The sequence below is a fragment of the Pituophis catenifer genome, unplaced genomic scaffold, assembly GCF_029215685.1.
Source record: "Pituophis catenifer annectens isolate HBS135680 unplaced genomic scaffold, rPitCat1.0.hap2 SCAF_1, whole genome shotgun sequence".
In the NCBI taxonomy this organism is placed as follows: Eukaryota; Metazoa; Chordata; class Lepidosauria; order Squamata; family Colubridae; genus Pituophis; species Pituophis catenifer.
The window spans coordinates 316,765,932-316,782,939 of NW_027256881.1; the positions used below are offsets into that span (position 1 = coordinate 316,765,932).

The 17,008-nt window shown below is 41.7% G+C and overlaps 1 protein-coding gene across 2 annotated transcripts in view; it reads left to right on the forward strand.

Annotated features, from left to right (window-relative positions):
- Positions 1–4,823: 4,823 nt before the first annotated feature.
- The window catches only part of AHNAK2 (AHNAK nucleoprotein 2), a 72,732-nt gene continuing 60,547 nt past the window's right edge, over positions 4,824–17,008 (forward strand). Inside the window, exon 1 of one of the 2 annotated variants that reach the window (XM_070942290.1) lies at positions 4,824–5,047. The gene's annotated coding sequence lies outside the window, so the exon portion shown is untranslated. The remainder of the gene's footprint in view (positions 5,048–17,008) is intronic. The other variant, XM_070942297.1, reaches the window with a different exon arrangement.

A 17,008-nucleotide genomic window follows, 5' to 3' on the forward strand; every position in this document is an offset into this window, starting at 1 on the left:
TTGAGCTTAGCAGACATTGGCCGAACAAAGCAGATTTTATTTTCTATGATTAATTCGATTTACATCCCATCTTTCTTCTCAGATTTCAAGATGGTGTACATTAATACAAGTAGCCCTCAATTTATGAACAACTTAGCAACTATTTTAAGTTACAACAGACCCCACCCCCTTCAAAGCTACTACTAACCTGGTTCCTTCAATGGCTGCACACATCCCCATAATCACATGATCACATCTCAGGCACTTGGCAACTGGCTTACCTTTGACCCACTGCAGGATTCCACAGTCACATGACTGCAATTTATGATGCTTTTCCGGTTTTGCCAGCAAAAAAATGCCGATAGGGATACATTGATAATGACCATGGTGTTTGCTGCCATGTTCACTTAACAATCATGGTGCTTGCTTAATGACTGCTGCAAAAAAGTCATAAAATTGGGTTCAGTCATGTGAGCGCCTCGACTTAATAACCATCATGACCTGGGATGGAAATTCCAGGCTCCATTACAGTTGTAAGTCGAAGACAGCTTCTATCCTCTCTTCCCAGTTTTCTCCACAACAATTGACTAGGAGTGTCCCAAAGGTGCTTTTTCAAGAAGCGACTGGACTTCCTGGTTTTTCTTTGAAGACGTTTTGCTTCTCATCCAAGAAGCTGCTGCTTCTTCCTTTGGGACAACCATGACCTGGATGACTGAGAATCTCCGTAGAAATTGACTATGAGGTAGTTGGAGACAAACATGAGGATTTCCCTGGGAATATCAACTTCTATTTCAAATGCTATTTCATATTAGCATTTTTTTTTTAAAAAAAAGTCTGAAATAAGATTCTATTTTTATAAGCAGGACAATCACAGGCTTCCCCAGCCCTGGCTGAGGCCCACCTTAGACCAAGATTCCTTTTGCCAATCTCTGACAGTACAGTGTATTTGCCTTAATATCTCTGTGCAAAAATCATTTTACACAAAAATGAGTAAAGGGAACTTAAACTCATTTTCCTCTTGTCCTTGGACTGAACTCATGGAAGAAGAATAAATGAAGTGGCAAGAAAAAGATGGACCTTGCCCAAGAGGCACTACAAAGGTCCTCTTGTCAGGAGGCCCTAAAATCCTGCAGCCAACATGGTTGTGTTAAAAATATTAGGAATATTAGAAGCTGGACAACCTAGGTCTTTTGCATGCACAATTTATGCTTTACAATACTTTAGCATAAGAACAAATTACATGCTCACATATGAATGTCAATTTGGGTTTCAAAATTATAGATTCAGTATGGCAAATTAGTAATCTAAACCAGGAAGTATTTTCCCTAATAACAAAGAAATGCATTTCAGGAAAGAATAAGCACCATTTACTATTGCCCTTTATAATCTATCACTCTATTCCAATGTTTCTCCAATTTGGCAATTTGCTAGCTGGGAGTTCTGGGAGTTCACATACTTAAAAGTGGCCAAGTTTGAGAAACACTGTGGTAAGAATTGGCAAGTGATAGCTAGTGCTATGTTTCCACTTTGCATGGGCTAGTATTTTCTGTTTCCCATTGCATTTAGGGTGGGATAAAGGTTTCAGCCCTGTAGTTCTTTCAAAATGATGTTCCTGAACCTGATTTGCTTCTGGCATTTTATCAAAGATACTAATCTGCCATTAGCCCTCCCCTTTCCTAAGGGGGAAATCACTAGAGGAAAGTTTGAAATAAACTTGAACAAACCAGTTCCTGCAAATGCTCAGCAACATTTCTCACTTATTTGTAGCTTGGATGCATCGCCAACCCACTCTGACCTGAAGTCACAATAATATTTAAAGCGAATGCAGTAGCCTGATTCTGGATCACAGTGTCACCATGGGACAGATATCAAATTCTTAAACTGTTGAGTTTAAAAGAATGCAACAGGTCAAGGATTAAGCCAATAAATTGCTTTTAGTTCATTAAAACTGTCAATCACCAGTTATTAATCCCGATGGCTATATATGCTGATTCCAAGCTCTGAATAATTTTTTGAACTGGCAATTGGCAGGGAGCAAAAGAGAAGAGACCCATTGCCCTCATGTCTGGCTTGTTGATATTCATCATTAGTGGGACTGACTTGAAAGAGGTGGCATAGTGGTTAGAATGCAGTATTGCAGGCTAATTCTGCTGACTGCTGATTGCCTGCAGTTCGGCAGTTCGATTCTCACTTGCACTTGTTTGCAAAGCAGCTCTCAAAGAGAAAGAAGTGGGCATGGCTCACCCAGAGCTGCCGCTTCTTTGCAACAGCCGAGGACTTCTTCCGCTTGGAGCTCCAAGCTGCAGGGAGGGGGGGACGCCTGCAACGCCAGCAGCTTCAGTGGGCTCCTTCCCTCAGTAGTTTGTTTTCTTTTACCTAATTAAAGGCTGCTCCATGCCTTTTGATCTTTCTACCCAGCCACTGGCGCACAGCGCCGAAAAGACCTCTGGTCACTGCTGCCATCTTCGCGCATGCGCAGCTTTCTTCTCACCGGCTGAAGGACTTTTCGGCACTTTGTGGACTTTTCGGTATTTTGTGGAAGAGCCACACTCAAGGGGCCAAAGAGCCGCATGTGGCTCACAAGCCGTGGTTTGCCGACCACTGGTATAGAGTTTCGTGCCTGAGCAAGGGGGTTAAACTAGAAGACCTCCAAGGTCTCTTCCAACTCTGTTATTCAAGATAGCCATCATCCTTATGTGCCCTCAGACTGAAGGGCTTCCAACATTTTTTTTCACATTTTACTGATTAACTTCAAGTTTTAATCAGATTAGTTCCTATTTCAAAGGAGCTGTTGTGGATACAGTTTTGTGCGTTGCCTGTGAAGCTATGTTATTTCTCATTTGCTCCTAATCCTCTTTCTTGGCCTACTGGGTTTCTCCTCTGCTCCTGAAGTCAAGACACTCTAATGCAGGATTGTGAAACTCGATTTCATTGAGGCCGCATCAGGGTTGTGTTTGACCTCGGGGGGGGGGGGGGTGGGCGTGGCCAGCTTGACATCACTTGTTGGGGGTGCCTTGGTGGCCCAAGCACCCTGCCAGCAAAAACAGGCTCCTGAGCTCCGTTTTTGGATGCAACAATCTCTTGCAGCCCTCTGCCAGCGAAAATGGAACCTGGGAAGACTACCCATGGCCCTCCCAAGCTTTGTTTTCGCTGGCAGAGGCACTGCAGGCCAGTCCTTTGCTGTTTCCAGGGTGGCCTCATGGGCCAGATCTAAGCACCAGATGGACCGGATCTGGCCCCCAGGCCTTGAGTTTGACACCCCTGCTCTAATGCCTTGCCACGATTCTTCAGCTTTTTTCTGACTGGAATCAAAGACTGTTTGCTATGCAGTTACGTTGAACCTACCGTTTAGTTGGTTTTCTAGTGGGAGAACAAGGAACATGATGGGATAGCAGTTCACAACTTTTTAGCCAACTGGAAGAAGTGCTGCTCAACTCAAGAGAGCACTATCCACGCCTGAGATTTAGTCCTGACCCTGTTAGGAAGTCTTGGCTTTTCTGTCAGGGATTAGGGCCAGGATGAACAGTGATGAGCTGTGAGATAGTTTATTAGGAGTCTCATTGCATTATAATATTGTTTGTTTATCCTGTTATATTATGCATTTATATATTGTTAGTATCCAGAGTCACTGAACTGGATTTCAGCCATATGAAATCCAACAATAAATGGGAAGACCAAGATAATTGCCAGGTGCCTGGGATGTAGTAAAAAAAAATGCCATTTACAATTATTAATTGTTTATTAATATTTATTAAAATTACAGTTGCTTAAAGTTCAGAGGTTGAAACTGGTCACAAAAAAACAACTTGGTTAAACTGACTGGCAGGGGAATTCTGGGAGTTGAAGTTCACACATCTGAAAGTTGCTGAGGTTGAAAACGCTGGGTTCAAACATGCAAGATGTTATTGACCATGAGAGGAATTGAAGTTAGGAGCAACAAATTTGTCCGGGGGGGGGGGGGGGGGGGTTAACCATGGCTGAGTTGAGATGGAGCTGTGAAACCAAAACACTTTTGCCTTACTCTGTTCAAGAAATTTGTTGTTGTTAGTTGCAAAGTCATGTCCGACCCATCGCGACCCCATGGACAATGTTCCACCAGGCCTTCCTGTCCTCTACCATCCTCTGGAGTCCATTTAAACACACCCCACAGACTGCTTCAGTGACTCCATCCAGCCACCACATTCTCTGTCGTCCCCTTCTTCTTTTGCCCTCAATTTTTCCCAGCATTAGGCTCTTCTCCAGCGAGTCCTTCCTTCTCATTAGGTTCAAGAAATGCATGCAGCCAATTCATAGGACATCTGTCACTTAAGCAGCGGCTTAAAGACCCATCACTGCTCAGCGGCCACAAACAATGCATTTTTAAGATAGGTGTGATTGGGACACCGCAGCAGGTAAAGGCTGGGCGGTGGGGGGGGGCGACCCAGTAAGGTACGAGGAGACAGCGAACCTGTATTCCTGCATTCCGGAATGGCTGCTGGTAAAGTGACTTTTTAAAACGAAGAAACCGTTTTGTCTTTGGAAGGCTCCGATTTTTGTAAAAGTGTAAACAGAGAGCTACTCTGGGCTCCTTGTAATGAGTGTTTGTGTGGATCTGCTGTACAAGAATGGGTGTGTGTGAGAGGGGTGGGGGGGGGGAGAGAGAGAAGTGTATTCATGACTCATTGGCCCCAGGCAAGCCTTGAAATGAATCCCGGGAAAAGAGACATTTGTTTTGCCCTAGCCTTCGCAGCCACGGGGATCCCTGCTTCTTTCTTTCTCTCCCTCCCGCTCTCTCCACCCCTGCATCGACATTGGTGCTTGCAAATGTGGGCTTAAAGACAGGAGTCCGTCTTGACAGCCATCGCCCCAGCCTCCTTCCCTCCATGGCGGCGGGTGACTCACCCTCGGCACAAGACCTGTAAGTGACTCCAACTTGAAGGAAGCAGTCCAGCTGTGGTCTTCCTGCAGCGGGGATTGGGTTTCCGCGGGCCGCGACAACCGCCACCGAGCGGGCGAGGACTGCGCGGTTTTGGACGCGAGAAGAAAATTCCCCCCTCGCTCATCAGCACAACTAAGCGGTGGCAACAAGGTTCGTTGGGTTCAATTCCTGGGCGGCAGTTTTTGCTAAAGTCTGCTTTGGGAAAAAAAAAAAAAAAGGAGGGGCTGCTCCGGGATTAGCGTGCTTCGATGCCTTGCAACTTCAGAGCAACTTTCCAAAACTTTGTATCTAAATTGAGGTCATTTGAGGGGGGGGTGTCTTTCTCTCCCCCCCCTCTCTCTCTCTTTCTCTCTCTCTCACCCCCACCCCCATCCCTTGCAAGCCAAGATGAGCATTTTAAATATGTATTGTGTGTGTGCCCGCGTGCAAAACGCAGTGCTAAAGAACGCGGCATGTCCGATTGTTAAAAGAGCTCCGGAGTTGCCAACTGAGAACAAGAGGCACACCCCCCCACTCTTAAGTTTTGTAGTGCTGGAGGAGGAAAAGAGCTAGAAAGATCATAGCGGGATATAATATGCGCGCGCACACCCTTAGTAGTTTAGAAATGAGACTCTTTGGATTAAAAAGGTTAAAAAGACGCACACTATTGAAACTGGCCTGGGGTGGAGATTTTTTTTTTTAAAAAACTGAGTTTTAGAAGGAGTTGCAGTCCAAAACGGTGCAATAAATTAGCTCCTGTCAATACATTTCTCTTGAATTTAGGAATTAAGAACTTGCTGCTGTGTTTCTTGTATGTGGACCTCTTATTGAGCCTGACCCAGTTCTGGGAGGGGGCAGGGGTTTGACCAGGATGGGTACCATCCCTCCAAAATTTCTTTGTGGTAATTTTCTGAGACAGTTCAGTTTGCAGAAGAAAAATGAAACAATACTCAGTCTGGAATTTGGCTCTGTGATGTGGTGTGTGTAAATGAAGTTCATTCATCAAGTGTGGTCTTTTCTAGACCATCCCCTATTACTCAACGCAAAAGTCAGTGCTCAGCATTTTGAACACTGTGGTGTGAATGATGACCCCACCCCAAACCAGTGTGCTGCTATGTGGAAGCACACTGCACAGAACACACTTTTTATAAAATGAAGGACAGAGTTGAGTTTCAGTTGGAATATCCTGGAAGCTTCGTCCTAAATCCCACCTGTAGCAGGGGTCCACACCCCTGCACCTATTTCTTCCATAGAAATAAATAGCTCTCGTCCAGCTCTAGAAAAGTGCTACTGTACCATTTGGGACAGCTTGCTGAAGACAGAGAACTACTGGAACAGAGTGGCTGTGGCAGGTGTGGCTGCAACATAGTCATTTTGCCTTGGGAAGTTGTTTCCCAACTTCGAAAATGTTAAGATATTGATGGCTGGGGAATTCTGGGAATGGAAGTCCACACACCTTGACATTGCCAAGATTGAGAAACACTGCTTTATGCAAACCCACAGGAGGAAAAAAAAAGTCATATCCTCAGTCAGATCAATCCTCCCTCTAGCTCAGGTGTGTCCTATCTACAATTTTCCCTGAGATGGTTCCATGATGTGTGTTAGATCACAACTCGCGTATTCCAGGGGTGAAATCCAGCAGGTTCTGACAGGTTCTGGAGAACCGGTAGCGGAAATTTTGAGCAGTTCGGAGAACTGGCAAATACCACCTCTGGCTGGCCTCAGAGTGGGGTGGGAATAAAGATTTTGCAATATCCTTCCCCTGGAGTGGGGTGGGAATGGAGATTTTGCAGTATCCTTCCCCTGCCATGCCCACCAAGCCACACCCACAGAACCGGTAGTAAAAAAAATTTGGATTTCACCACCATTTCCTAACCATCATGGCCATGGTTGATTTATAGTAGTTCTGCAGGCACTCAAGCTGTGATCTGCTTGTAATTCTGGAATCCTGGATCTCCTGGGCAAGCAAAGCTGATTTTGTATGCAGAGACCGCCTGCACACCTCCCCAAAGAGAGTACAGTACCTGCATTAACCAAGTGACTTATATAACCTCTGGCTCATCCACATGGCAATCAGAACACTGATTTATTTTCTGGGGTTATAAGCAATGACTCCCCAAATGTTTCTAATGCAAGAATTGTCAGATTTATGTTCTTTATAGCTGTCATGTTAATTAATCATGGCCACCTTTTATTTTGATCTTTTGTAGTTCCATCTCTGCAGACAGTCACTCCCAGTTTTAAAAACAACTGTGTGCAATACTAAAACATGTGATACCAATTTATGCAATAAATATTGGCTTATTGGAAATGATCCAGAGCTAGGCATTTGCAAAGCCTGCTTTATTCAGATGTTAGCTCAGAAATCCCATTCAACTGGTCAACAGAATTATAACAGCAGAAATTCCATAATGCCTACTCAGAAATAGGTCTGCTGTGGGGCTTACTCACAGATAACTGTGTGACGGACTATAGCCTTATACAGTAGGCTCATTCGTGTCACTGGACAAACTGAGATGTAATGCAATTGCATCAGTGTTTATTCAGAAGCAAGTCCTTTGACTTTAATGGGGCTTATAACTAAGTAATTGAACAAGATTGCAGCCTTACACAACAAATCTCAAGCTTTATTATGATTACATATGCAGATCTAATAGAAGAAACATCAGTGGCATTTTTCAATAAAAACATTGCACTCTGAATATTCATTGGGCACTGATGGTTCTGGTAATACTGCTGTTAGTTGAATCCCAACTAACTACATTTCAAACTATATAAATTCTGGATCAGAAAATGAAGAATGTTTACTCTACATACTGTCATCCCTGATCGTTGACTATGCCAGCTGGAGCTGCTGGACTAGGAGGCCACGAACACATGGAAGACAAAAAATGTTCCATCTCCTTCCCTAGCTCCTGTTGGTAAAGGACCATAATTGGAACTAAATGAAAGCTGGTGGCCTCCCTCCATTCATAGGCACCTCTGCAAGCAAAGGCCTCATTGAATCTCCTCCTCCTCCCCATTGAAACAACGCAGCAAGTTTTGAAATAATTTTTTAGTTAGAAAACTTTAGCATATCTAAGCCTTTGTTTGCCATGTCTACAGGAAACATAAAGCTCCTTAGTGGATCTTGATTCCTAGTGACTGCATCTGTAGTTTATTTCTATTCACCTTTTCCTTAGGTGCCCCCACCCCCCATCCAAGTACTGTATTGTGTACAGTTCAAAAATGATTTAGAGGAAGTGCTTATAGACATCATTGGTGGCCTAGGTGGCTTAAAAAAAAACCAAGGTCATCCAAATTTAACGTTGGGGCTTGGGGACTTTGGTAGATTCCATTGATGGTTTCCATGTACAATTGTGTAAGTGAGAGTAAACCAGCCAGGTCCGCTCTTGTTTTTTAGTAGCATATTTGAAGAAATTAACCCACACTGATTTTACTTAATTCATCCCTGCAGTTCTTATGATCTTTAAAGAAAAGCAAAAGGGTGTCAACTGTATATTTTTACTCTAATTCACAATTGTATACTATGCAATTAAATGAACTGATGTGATTAGAAATATTATTAGAGCAGATTGCCATAAAAGATCTACTGGATTAGTTTTAACGCTAAATGTGAATGTTTAAGTATCACTATGTAAAAAAATATGTGTATAGGGCTGCTCTCCTATTATTGTTTACTTGGGGGTAAGACCTGTGCAATCAATAATATTGATATCCATGTCCCAAAGGTGCTTTTTCTAAAGGCAACTGGACATTCTTGTTTTTTCTTTGAAGACATTTTGCTTCTCATCCAAAAAGCTTCTTCAGCTCTGACAGGATAGTGGGGGAAATTACAGCTTAAAATCTACAGATTTTTAGGGTTACAATTTGGGATGAACACCCTTTGAATGGTGTGGGAGTAGGAATGGATTTCCAGAGAGAAAAAATTGCAGACTACAGGAACTAGGAGTACTCAGATGACCTTGAGGACACAGATAAACCTCCAAGTGCTTCAACGACCCTCTATAAAAGGATGCAAATGACCAGCTGTCTGCAAGGAATATAAATCCTTTCATTCCCCACTGTGAGGCGACACCCAGAAAAATATGGCATACTTCACTTAATCCTCCAAGGAAAGATTGAAGGCAAATGAGGTCCAGGCAGAAAAAGAACATAGTGACTTCAAAATCTAAGGGGCTGGTTTGGAGAAAACTCAATAGCACTTTTTTGTGCAGCTGTTGATAAAAATAGGGTCGCCAACATGATCACCAACATCCGATGACGGATATGGCACAAGAAGAAGAAGAAGAATTCCCCACTATCATGTCAGAGCTGAAGAACCTACTTGGATGAGAAGCTAAATGTCTTCAAAGAAAAAACAAGAAAGTCCAGTTGCCTCCAGAAAAAAACGGGTGAAATGCTCCTGGTTTGGACTGGATCGCCCAATCCGGTAGCGATGGAGGTGGGTGGTTCGGAGAACCGGTAGCAAAAATCCCTCCCCCCGCCAATGCCCAGCTGAGCCGCACAATCATCAGAGGCTTTCTTTTTTACTTTTAAAAGCATTTTTTCTACAACCTCTTCCGCCGAAAAAATGCTTTTAAAAGTAAAAAAAAAGCCTCTGATGATCGTGCAGCTCAGCCGGGATCGTCAAAGGCTTTTAAAAGAAAAAAAACCTTTTTTTCTTTTAAATGTCTCTGATGATCCAAGCTGAGTTTTTTAAAAAGCCTCTGCCGATCAGGCAACTCAGCTGGGATCGTCAGAGCCTTTTGAAAGCATTTTTTTACAACCTCTTCGCCAAAGAGGTTGCAGAAAAAATGGTTTTAAAAGTTAAAAAAAAATTGGCCATGCCCACCTAGTCACATTACCCCCACCACCACCAAGCCACGCCCATAGAACCGGTAGTAACAAATTTTAGATTTCACCACTGGAAAAAACACCTTTGGGACAACCATGACCTGGATGACTGAGAATCTCTTCAGACTATTGATATCCATGTTAACATGCAGTAAAATGGATTGCAGCAAGGGTTTTACACTTTGGGAGTTTCGTTGCAAGCAATGCAAGTTTCTTCTGAGTAAATGGAGATAAAACAGGTAGCACCTTCAGCTGTTTGTACCCCTACTGTGTTGCTAAATGTACCTGACCATGCATCAAACCAGATGACAAGTTCACATGATCAGCTGACTTTATTGAAAGCCTAAACATACATGCAAGAAAGGAAGGCAAGAAAGGAAACATGAGAATATAATCTAAATTTTCACCTGGTTGCATACTGGTTGAATGCCTATTTATACATTAAAGACATTTGAGTACTGTACAGTAAATATGTTTAAGATAATACAGCAGATACAAACTAATCAAGATAAGCGGAGATTTCATCAGCCATATTTTAACCTGACATTTTCAGTTAACCCAGCCCATGTAATTTATGTCCGGTGTGTCTTACAAATTCAGATTATTTGAGTAAACTATGCTTAAATCAACCATAGATAAATATATTGTGAGAACATGTTACTATCTGATTATTAGAATATCATTCATACCTAACTCCTCCTCTTCCTTCTCTTCTACCTTCTGAAGGCTATAGAGCTGGACACTCTGTGGCACTCTTCAGCGAGTTTTTTTCCCCCAGAAATTTGACTTGACAGCTGCATGTTCTCAGTTTGCATTTAGTAAAGTATTTTATAGTAATAATCAGACTATTTGGTTACATAAATATTGTAGTTCTACTTCCTGTCTCATGTAACTATTTTGAGCAAGTCAGCCAGAAGTCGCAATATATTTTCCTATTATAATACATTTAGTGTGGATGGATACATCTGGTGAAGGCTTGAGTTGACAGAGAACATTATGTTACAACTATAATCTGTGATTGGGAACATCAACTCCTTTTCTGCTTTGCCCTATTGCAAGCAAAATATCAATGGAAAACCAGCCAACCAGAACTTAGCATCTATAAAAAGTAATTATACCAATTTAATGATATAGAGAAGATACGAGTTCAGAGACTTTGCAGAGACCCAGATTTAGAGTGCACATAGTGCCTGTCAGGAATACCGTAAAAAGAAAGGTTTTTTTTTTCTTGGATTCACCTTCTGCAGCTGAAGAAATTTGCCCTTCTATGCTGCACAACCTTAATAATTTCTATTAATTTACAGTATCAAGTACATGATTGTTTTTATCAGAGTGAATTTTTTTCATAGGCTACTGGAATGCTCTCAGTTTTCTATGTCACAGCTTCTAGCAGAATTCAAGAGCCTAGTAAAACATAGCATGGGTTCTTTTCAGCTGATCGGCCAACTGGCTGAATCCTGCTGGTCCAGCTCTCCATAAAACAACCTCTTCCTTTCATTCTCCCTCTTTGAACTTCTTAAGCCAATGAAACAGCCAGCAGGCAGTCAAGTGAGCTAATCGTGCAGCCCTTAGAACCAGGGTTGGGCTTCAAAAATTTTAGTAAGGGGTTCTCTGCCTTGTTTCTGGGTGGGCGTGGCCATGGTGGGCGTGGCCTAGGCGGCCTCCTGCACCACAGCAGGGGGTGGCATTTTGCCCTCCCCAAACTCTGGAGGCTTTCCACGATACTCCGGGAGAGCGAAATCAGCCTCCCCAGGCTCTGGAGGCCAGAAATGGGCCCGTTTCTGGCCTTCCCGAACTTCCAGTAGGCCCGTTTTTTGCCTCTGTGCACGCCCTGCATTTACCTGCATCCAAAACTGGCAGCGTGGGGACTCCGGGGAGGGGAGGGGGGTGGGTGGGGCCAGTCAGGAGTGAGATTTGGGGGTTCTTCGAACTGCACAGAATCTTAGCTAGAGGTTCTCCCAAACCCCGCGAACCCCCAACAGCCCACCCCTGCTTAGAATCTGATAAAGGAAAGAATAAGAAATAGCAAGGCCTGGCAGGTGCCATTCCATCAAGTGCTTTGACAAACTCATTTTTTAAAAAATAGCTTAGGTAAGTGTAACTAATTAGTTGCGGACAAATCCCATTTTTAAATTTGTTTTATTTTGATGATGTTGAAGCAATTAAAGCAGAGATTGTTGCCAGTGGAGATTCAGTCTTATTGCTTACAGATCCACCAACTAAAAAGACTTTGTGCCTAAAGCAGGACTAGAATTCACAGTCTCTTGGTTTCTAGCCTTGTGCCGTATCCACTACACCAAACTGCCTCTCTTGCCAGTAGCCCCACTGCTATTTCAAATGCTGTCCTTTGCAGCAATTCAGCACAGCGTCTACAAATGAAATATCCCATTATGAACTCCTTGATCTTATTAAAAATTGCTGCTGAAGGGGTGCCCCACAAGCTTTATTGTTCGTTTGTTTGAAATATACCGGTATGTATGCCACCTATTCATATGATTCCAGGCAGTGTACAATGTGCTTCCATTAAAACTTTAAGAATCTATCCAGCGTTACAACTACTGTACATTGGTTCAGTTAAATCTTCCTCCCTAAATGCTTTAGGAAAAAAGACAGATTCTACAGTCCTTTTAGTTTCCTAAAGGATTCAAGGGGCTGAGCTAGCCTCATAGATCAAACTATTCTGTTTTGATTACTTCAAACGATAATGTAATGGCAGTAATGGGGGGGGGCTAGGTTTGTTCATGTAACACCTTTGTGTACAAGCTGCTCTGACTTCCAGTTTCTTTCTGGGTACAATTCAAAGTGTTGGTGATCACCTTTAAAGCTGTAGATGGCACAGGGCCAGGTTATCTGCAGAACCTTTTCCTAAAAACATCTAGCGATCCTACCAGGTGATACATGATGGGAAGGTTCCTAGTCCCTTCCCCTAAATATTGCCATCAAATGGGAGTTAGGAAGCATGCCTTTTCTTTGGCAGCCCCTGCCCTATGGAACACTCTCCCCAAAGTTTGGCAAAGCTCTACCTAGTTCCCAGCCTTCCTTAAAGCTTTGGAGATCTGGCCTTTCCCCCAAGTCACTAGGTGACTGCACATCAGAAGTATGACTTGGCGCCAGGTTTTTGTTTTTAATGTGTTGGTTTTACAATGTTAATATGGCTCTTGCATTGTTTTAACTTTTGATTGGGAGCCGCCCAGAGTTTGGTTATAAGATTGGCGACTGTATAAGTATTTTAAACAAATAAATAAGTATCCACAAATGAAGAGGCTGCTACTGACAGTGCCTTTCTCCAGGTTGTTTCTCCCCCATTTCTCTTAAGATGGACACTCATCAAATTCTCTCCCTGCTGTGCCTGTCATACAGGCCTCTGGAGAAGATTATCCTGAGAGGAACAATCCACCTTCACACTTCTTGCGAGCTGTATTTATTTTGACATTTAATTTTGGGGTGATGTAGTTGAGTAACTGATAAAGCTGGCTTCTTTGCTATCCGGGGCAGGGTGGGTTGCTAAATGTTTTCGGTATGGCACTTACATAAAGAAAATTCAGTTCTCTGGCTGGAGGGCTAATTTAATGTTCTCTCAGTATAGTGTGGTAAAGATTATCTCGGTCGCTCCTTAAAAGTAGTTCATCAAAGATGGCAACGTTCCAGTGTTCACTACAACAACTTTTCTTGTGTAGTGAATTAGATTGGAAAGAAAGTTGATAAATGTTTCCTCTGAAACTGTTCTTCTAACTTTTCTGACAGTGGAAAATAGTTTAAAATATATTATTCAGTTCAGTTCTTATTCCAAACAATGAGATCAACGTTTTATTTCTGTGCATCCAAATTTGGGATTTGAGGAATCGTAATAAAAGATTAAAATATATTAAGACAGGTTGGTTAGGCTTAGATTGGAAAGCAGGCCTGTATCATCAGGTAGTCCTTATTTAATGACTGCCTCATACAGCAATGGTATTGGTTACCCCGATTACAATGGGGATTTTAAAAAAGTAACTTTGTGACCAATCCTCACATTGGCAATCTTTGCAGGTCTGGAAAATAAAGGAGATCTCATGTATAATCCGAAGCATGGTTACTGCTTCACTTAGATGCCATTGTGTTTAACAACTGAGTTCTTGGTCTCAATAGTGTCTGCTAAATGAGGACAACGTCAATTATTCCCTAGGATGAATAAGGACCATGAGCTATTGAATTGAGAGCTTATTGTTCCTTAATGTCTGAGGCTGTGGGTGACCTGGTACATCAAGAGTAGCACTCTTGTTTAAAAAAATGTTTCACAGAAACAGAAAGCATCAAAGCACTCCCAAGTCCAACCTGATATTCTGATATTCTGACTGGGACTTTTCACTTCCCAAATTCCGAGCATTATGGCCACAAACAAAAGGAGTGATAGCTGGGGTAACACGGCAAGGTAGCAAATACTACGTTCAATCCTATACCATCACCACCCCAATCTGCAAATGTTAAACTCTGCTGGATTTGTAGATATGGTTGAGTTCCTACATCTCTGTCCTATTTAATTTTGATGCATTCATTCATATATTAACAATGCAGTCATTGTTCATATAAAGTCAACAAGTGAAAGCCTCACATCCATATGACTTTCTGAAATGTCATTTGGCCTCCTCGTTTGATTTGGCTGGAAGAAGCAACAGCTTCACCAAGATGTTCCACTATTTGGATATATTATTCCAGTAGTAAATTAGGGACCCAACAGATTAATGTCTGCAAGTGTTTTAGACTATGTTCAGAGAGGCCTATGTTGTCCACCATTGTCTCTCTTACACATTGCATATCACTAAATTTGTTGCCACCAACTCTTGCTGGTCATATTATTCAATATATTTCTAGTTGGAGAAGCTTTGAATTGAAGATATAACCTTCTGGTGTTGCCTGAAAACCACACTGGACTTTTGAGTGAAATGCCTCAAACTAATGGTTGACAGCAAAGATTATTAGATTAAATTTCATTTTATTTAATTTTACCATAATGACATTTTAAATATAGTTAATACAATCCCTCTTCAGTCATAGATTTAATCATTTCTTCTTTCTAATTAAAAATCAAAGAGATTTATTTATTTATTTATTGTTTCGATTTATATGCCGCCCTTCTCCGGAGACTCAGGGCGGCTTACAATGCGTTAAGCATAACTCCTTCATACTTTTGTTTTTGTTTTGTTTTTTTATTGGTTTTTATTGTGAAATATAGAAATACAATTCAACATTTTTCGGTTCCGTGGTGTTAAATATAAATACATATTATTTACATATTATTTACATAGTATTGCATCTTTGCTTGTATATGATTTGGATATTATTACAAATAGTAATGCACAGTTCTTTATGATCATATATACATGTTATTTACTTGTTGTTTACATAGATTACAACCTTAATTCAGTAATGCACATGGTAATAGTTAACTCTTTATGATCATTATTAGTTAACCTTTATACTTCTCAAACTTCACTTTTTATTTCTTTTCTCTATCCACTCATACCACAGCTCCCACACATTATAGTATTCCGTGTTCTCTCTTTCGTTAAGTTCTAATGTTAGCTTATTCATTTCGGCGCACTCTAATATTTTCCTGATTACTTGTTCTTCGGGTGGTAATTTTTTCTCCTTCCAATACTGAGCGTAGATTATTCTTGCCGCTGTCGTTATATGTATGATTAGATACTTCTTCTTTTTTTCATATTCTGCTTTCAGGATTCCCAGGAGAAAGATTTTCGGTTCAAAATCAATATTGTCTTTTATTATTTCCATAATCCATTTCCAGATCATTTTCCAGAATTTTTTCGCTTGGGGGCAGGTCCACCAGCAATGGTAGAAAGTGTCTTGGTGATGGCCACATTTCCAACAATTGGGACTCATATTGGGATATATTTGGGCTATCCTGGCTGGGGCTAGATCCTTCATACTTTTGTATATACCTGCTTAGTAGAGCTTTCGCCCCCCCCCCCCCAAGCGGTGTTCTTTTTTTTTTAATACAAAGTCAGCTTATTGCCCCCACAATCTGGGTCCTCATTTTACCTACCTCGGAAGGATGGAAGGCTGAGTCAACCTTGAGCCTGATGAGAATTGAACTCGCAGTAATTGCAGGCAGCTGGTGTTACTTAATAGCACTTTAGTCTGCTGTGCCACCAAGGCTGATCCTGGCTTGGGGGAAAGAAAGAAATTTAGGAGCTTCTGAAACATAATTAAGTAGTAGAATCCTGCTTCAATTTTGGGGTGGAATGACCCAGGAACATGTTGGGAGTTGCCTTGGGGAATAATGGTAGTCCTCAACTTATGCCAGGTTGCTTGGCATCCATTTGGATTTATAACAGACCACCCCAGGGCTACTTACGACCCAAAGTTGAAGTTCTAATGCCCTCCCCCTGCAGCCATGTGATCACATGTTGGGTTCTTGGCACAGTTCACATTTACAGCCATTTGCAACATCTTGTGATCACATGACTGCAATTCACAATGTTTTTGTACGGGAAATGGGCATAGTCAAGGTTTGACTATGTTATCAGGCTGGAGGTCCAAGGAGATTTTGCAATCATTCCCTTACTATCATTAATATCATCTTCTCTTATTCTGGGTGCCTTTTTATAGTTATTTTTTAAATTGTGACTTTTATGTATTTTTTAATTAAGTGTTATACGCCACCCAAAGTCACTTTCATGTGAAATGGGCAGCTGTACAAACTTAACTGATAAATAGATGATAGAACAACTAGGTAGGTAGGTAGGTAGGTAGGTAGGTAGGTAGATGATAGATAGATAGATAGATAGATAGATAGATAGATAGATAGATAGATAGATAGATAGATAGATACATACATACATACATACATACATACATACATACATACATACATACATACATACTAGACAGACAAACAAAACTATTGACTCCATTTGAGGGATTGTTGCTGTTCAAGGCTGGTACAACATTCTCAAGAAAGAATAGCAGTGGTGGCTCAGGATACTCTTTTGAAGACCTGGAAGGTTATGTTGCCCTAGGACTGGGAGAACTGGGCTGCAATTGCAGGCAACTGCAAAAAGGCAGTAGAGAGTTCTCTTATACAGTATTGGAGTCTTCTGTATCTCTGCTGCCATCTAGTGGTTGCATCTAATTAATGGTCACAGAGTCTGCCCACTGCAGTTGTCCAAGCTTCTGCCAGCTGCTTCAGGCTATCTACCATCCTCCTGTGGGAAACTGCCTAGAAATTTCCGTGGCTGTGGGCTATTCATGCAGCAAACTATAGCCTGCTTTGTTGTTTTTTTTTTAAGATTGAAG